General features: G+C 53.0%; 1 pseudogene across 1 annotated transcript; it reads left to right on the forward strand.

Annotated features, from left to right (window-relative positions):
* Window positions 1-1254: 1254 nt before the first annotated feature.
* LOC311355159 lies at window positions 1255-5254 on the forward strand (annotated as a pseudogene). The gene is made up of 2 exons: window positions 1255-1770; window positions 5071-5254. The product of its transcript is annotated as an uncharacterized misc_RNA (transcript).
* Window positions 5255-5899: the final 645 nt, after the last annotated feature.

A 5899-nucleotide genomic window follows, 5' to 3' on the forward strand; every position in this document is an offset into this window, starting at 1 on the left:
TTTGTGGGGACACATTTATATCTGCCTCTGGGCTCCTGAATCGAGGGACCGGTCCACAGCCCTCCAAAACAACTGCAATACCTTGCAGTGGTGTTTCCCACAGACCAGGTAGCAATGTGTGGCGGCCTCCCACCACAATGTGAGGCGCGATTACCGGCTGGCGGAGTTGTTGACAGGGGGGGGGTATTATTGACAATAGAAAATGCGCGGATCATTTTCTTTCTTGTGTGTCTTATTTTTCGCCCGTGCCTAAAACCGCCACTGCTTATAATGCTTACGTTATAACCGCGGGTGGAATTGTTGACGGCGGGGGGGGTTGGGTTGCAGGCGGATGCGGGCGATTGTTGACGGGGGGGGGGGGCTGGCGGAGTTACATTTAAAAATCGCGTTTGAAAAAAAAAAAAAATTGGTGCGGAATCAATTTGTGGCACTCGTTGTTCAATCTGTGGCGCAGCGCCACACATTGGCCTATGTGTGGGAAACACTGCCTTGGCCACTGAACACTGGTGAATTGCGGAAGAAGGCACTGCTCCTGGGGGCCTGCTCTTAAAGGGATAGTTCAGGATTTTGGACATCGGGTCTCATTTCCAAGTGAGCCAGTTTGTTATTGATCATTGGAGACCGTTTTCAACAATTTTCATTCAGTCCTTCTATTTGCATCGATCGCTGGTGCTAGGCTAGCGCAAGTCGACGGGACCCGCAAGCCTGCCAATAAAAACAGCCTTATCCACTACACAGTACACCCGAGGCAAATAAATTATTACGCCATACTATCAGTATAAATGTCTGTGTTGATGGAATAATGTTTGAAATGAAACTATCCTTGTATCGCATTGCATTTTGAGGGACTTGTGTCTCAGGAGCAGGGTAGTTTATACTTCCGTATAGGCTACGCAGTGGCAGAGTCAGACTTTTTTTCAAGGGGTGGCAAGGGGGTGGCCGAGGCTTTATAGGGGGGTCCATATTGAATTGTTGACCGAACGCGATTGTCAAGGGGGGGGGGAGGGGGGGCGAACACGATTGTCGACGGGGGAGGGGCGGGGTCGAACGCGGTAGGGGTGGCACCTGGGGTGGCCAATCAGGTTCCAGCGGTGGCCAGTGCCACCCCGGCCACCCCTCTGGCTCCGCCACTGAGGCTACGGCAGCGGCGGACTGATATTACCTATGCAACCGGATCTATTATAGTTTATTTACCTGCCGCTACCGAAGCAGAGTACTAAGAGGAATTGTATTAGCCTATTCATTACAAAAGAGATGGCCACGTTTGAAAGACAACATAGCGACATAGTGTCTGATTTTGAAGACGATGAGGAATTACTTGGATCCAACGAACCGTACCTGTACGAACCGGAATACACGGACGAAGATCTGAGAGAGATGGATGCCCAAAGAGCAGAAAGAGAAAGAGCGTCTGTAGAGACAGCCCCCACTGGAGCAGCAGTAGAGAACCGGGACAGAACATCTGGAGACTGGTGGTGCCAGTGCAGAGAATGCATAAAAATGCAGACAGACGACAAATGTTTTTGCTGCAGGGAGTGGGACTTAGTTATTCCACAGATTCAAGAAATTGAGCTGGACACTAGTTTTCAAGATCTAGATGTGTCTGGGAATAGCGCCTCCCGAAACAAACCAATCTGCATAAGGGAGCACCAGGACTCTCCCCCCCCCCCTTCTAAATCGAGGAGTGCTCGAAACATTCTTCTCCTTCGATAAAATCAATTGGAAAAGAAGACCCAGACCCGATGGACCCAACGGCCAGTTGTCACTCTTGTAAGTGTGAAATCCAAACAAAATGTTATTATTTGTTACCTAGTTGGAGTCCATACATGAACATACCATATAAATTCTTATATATGGTCTTGTAGTGACCTACAAGGGGCATTAGAGGGAGACATTCACCCGGTCACCTGCGCCTTTAAGAGAGAGGGCGGGTGGAGGAAGAGGAGGCTTGCTTCCTTAGCCGGCACACCTGGTCCCTGGCTGTATGTGAATTGTTTGGAAGTAAACAAACCCAACCTGCCTTCGTCTCCTGTGTCGTTGTTTTCCGCACTTCCACATTGGTGACCCTGTGAAAAAGAACTATGTCGAAACCCGAAGAAAGCAACGGCTACTCTGCAATGCCTGGACCGAGCGGGGCTGGAGAAGCTGTAAGCGTCTGCACCGCGACCATCAAGTTGCCCGAATTTTGGCAGCGCAACCCGCGGCCGTGGTTTCAGCACATCGAAGCCCAGTTCCAGCTAAGAGGAATAACGCAGGACGTTACGAGGTACTTCCATGTGGTGGCGGCGTTGGATGCCTTGACGACGGCCAGAGCGATGGCACTGCTAGAGGCTCCACCGGCTATCGGGAAGTACGACGCGCTCAAAGCATTCCTGATGAAACTTTTCGAACTGTCGGAGCTGGAGAAAGCAGACCGCCTGCTGTCCCTTAACGGCCTAGGGGACAGCAAGCCGTCCGAGTTGATGGAGAGGATGCTGGCTGTGCTGGGTTCGGCTGATCCCGCATTCCTGTTTACTCACATTTTCCTGCGGCAGCTTCCAGCGCCTGTGCGCACTGCGCTAGCCTGCTCCCCCTTCTCCGTCTCAAAGGACTACCGCGAGCTGGCTGCGGAAGCAGACAGGATTTTCCTTGCCAATCGGCAGCAGTTTGTGCACGCACTGCTCCCTACCCATGGCGTTTCGACCCCGCCGACCCCTTCGGAGGACACCTTCGGCACCGCAGCCGCAGGACGGCTCGCCGCCAGCGCGACGACGGGTTGTGTTATTACCATGCCAGGTTTGGAGCCAAGGCTAAGCAGTGTCGCCAGCCATGCAATTTCGCGGGGCAGGGAAACGCCAGGGCCAGCACTCATTAGCAGCTAGGGGTGCTGGCCGTGACTGCAGGCTGCTGTTTGTCACCGACTCCATCTCCGGCCGGTGTCTGTTGGTCGACTCGGGCGCCCAGCGCAGCATCCTGCCAGCTCAGCCTGTGGACACCATGGCTGGCGGACACGGCCCGCGGATGGACGCCGCCAACGGCACGCCTATACGTACCTATGGCACCAGGTATGTGGAGGTGTGTTTCGGCGGGCGGCGCTTCGGCTGGGACTTCGTTATGGCCGCTGTGTCTACACCGATCCTCGGCGCGGACTTCCTCTGTGCCTTCAGGTTGCTAGTGGATGTTACGAACTGCCGCCTGATCGATGCTGTGGCCTTTGCTACATACCCCTGCACGCTTGGAGGGGTTGGTGGGCTCTGCCTGTCACACACATTCGCCACAGGGGATCCATATCAGCGCTTACTGGCCGAGTTCCCTGTCCTCACCACACCCAAGTTCTCGTCGGCAGTGGCTAAGCACGGCGTGAAGCACCACATCACCACCGTCGGCCCTCCAGTCTACGCTCATGCTCGGCGCCTCGACTCCGCAAAGCTCGTGATTGCCAGGGGGGAGTTCACCACCATGGAACGCCTCGGCATCGTGCGCCGCTCGAACAGCCCATGGGCCTCCCCCCTGCACATGGTGACTAAGGCTGATGGCGGTTGGCGCCCATGTGGCGATTTTCGTCGCCTGAACAACTCCACGACCGCCGACCGGTATCCTGTTCCGCATATACAGGACTTCTCTGCCCACCTGGCAGGGGCCACCATCTTTTCCAAGGTGGACCTGGTGCGAGGATACCACCAGGTACCGGTCCACCCGCTGGACGTTCCCAAGACAGCGGTCATCACGCCCTTCGGCCTGTTTGAATTCCTGAGGATGCCTTTCGGCCTTAAGGGGGCGGCGCAGACGTTTCAGCGCCGGGACCTGCCGTTCTTGTTTGTCTATCTGGACGACATTCTGGTGGCCAGCGCGTGTGCAGAGGAGCACCTGACACACCTCCGGCTGCTGTTCGAGCGGCTCAGCGAGCACGGCCTCATCGTCAATCCGGCCAAGTGTCGTCCTGTCGTCCATTACCTTCCTTCGCTCTGCTCCCAAGGAGGACCTCCAGACCTCCTCCGCCGAGCTGGTGTATGGCCAGCCACTGCGAGTTCCGGGGGAGTTCCTCCCAGAGGCCGCATCCCCCTGGTCTGCCTACTCTCATCAGGCGTTGTCCCGGGGCGTCGCTGAGGCCTTTGTCCCCATTCCAACATCTCGCCACTGCGTTCCCCAGTCCTACGTGCCCAAGGACCTGCTGTTGGCCAAATACGTCTTCATCCGCCACGACAGCCATCGGACTCCATTACAGCCCCCATACGATGGACCCTTCCGCGTCCTGGAGGCGGGAGCTAAGAACTTTGTGGTGGACCTGGGGGGTAAACCAGAGCGGGTCACAGTGGACCGTCTCAAGCCTGCTCATCTGGACATTGACGAGCCGGTTCAGCTGGCCCTGCCCCCGTGGCGGGGACGCCCCCCTGCTGCGGCCTCCGGCCCCGCCCGGGCTCCGGCTCCGGCCCCGGCGCCCAAGCCGCCCAGGGCCCTTGAACCCCCTCCTGCTAAACGCAGCCGTTTTGGCCGCTTGATACGGCCACCGCCACGTTAATTGTCTGTCACTTGTTTATTGAAGAACTTTTCAGTTATGCACTTTTGGTTATGGTGAATTCTGGGGGGGCCTGTGTAGTGACCTACAAGAGGCATTAGAGGGAGACATTCACCCGGTCACCTGCGCCTTTAAGAGAGAGGGCGGGTGGAGGAAGAGGAGGTCCTTAGCCGGCACACCTGGTCCCTGGCTGTATGTGAATTGTTTGGAAGTAAACAAACCCAACCTGCCTTCGTCTCCTGTGTCGTTGTTTTCCGCATTTCCACAGTCTGTTCATTCATGGGCTCCAAGTCTGCTTTATAGGCTAGGCTTACTCTTTACCCTTGATGTTGTAACAGTCAGGTCAACCACAGCCTCAGTCTAAAGAGGCCGGTAATCGAGAAAGCTAACTCTAGCCAGCTATTACTATGTAGGCATAGGCTGTAGGCTTTTTAGCCTAGAGAATTCAGCAAATCAGTCTACCACCATAAACAGCAGTAGGACCATTGTCTTTATGTGGGCTATTATCCAAGTTTAATTCTATCTTTGCTAAGAGCCTGCTCCCAAAAGCTTACTTGTTTTCCTTCTTGTTTTAGGCAGTACCGATTGGTGGCCTACTGAATCGTTCTAGAGTGGGGGTTGAAAGGAACACAGCTGGGAAGAGGCAACCGACGTGTTCTTCCATCCTGTGTCGTGACCAGCATCCGAAACAAATACCCTTCGGCCACTGGACAATATGTTGGCTTCAGGGAAGCACAAAATGCTCTGAGATTGTTCTGAACACAACACTACTGTAGGCTACTAGAAAACATTTGCTACTGCACAATATCCTTTATATCAAACACAGAAAGAACACATACATTTGGTTGATTTGTATAACTTTACTTTTGTATATAAACAATTGTGTTCCAATGTTTACATTTCAATAACTACATAAATGATTCAATAAATATAAGTTTGCTGTAATCCCGTTGTACTAGGCTACTAATAAGGTGTCCCCAACTGAAGTGCGCTTCTCAGTTTACTTACATCGGAGAAAAGTAGAATTCCGCCGCACTGAGAAAGTAGTCCCTCAATATGCAAGACGATGCAGGGATAGTTTCATTTCAAACATTATTCTATCAACACAGACATGGATTTTTTTATTCTATCAAATGAGACCCGATGTCCAAAATCCTGAACTATCCCTTTAACCCATTACAATCACCTTTATGCTGCATGCAAATTCACGCAAGTCACTTCAATCACACACACACTTCACATACAGGCATTAGTTCATCGTTTATTTCATAAACTGCAGTAAAAAAAAACACGGTGTCCATTATAACAAAAAAATAATCTGCACAGACTTAGGATGTCACAACTCCCTCAATCAAGGTTGCATAGCAACGGCAATGTAGTTTGTCTTCACCAAAATGGAGTTCA

The sequence above is a fragment of the Micromesistius poutassou genome (assembly GCF_964030765.1).
Source record: "Micromesistius poutassou genome assembly, chromosome: 11".
NCBI classification, from domain to species: domain Eukaryota; kingdom Metazoa; phylum Chordata; class Actinopteri; order Gadiformes; family Gadidae; genus Micromesistius; species Micromesistius poutassou.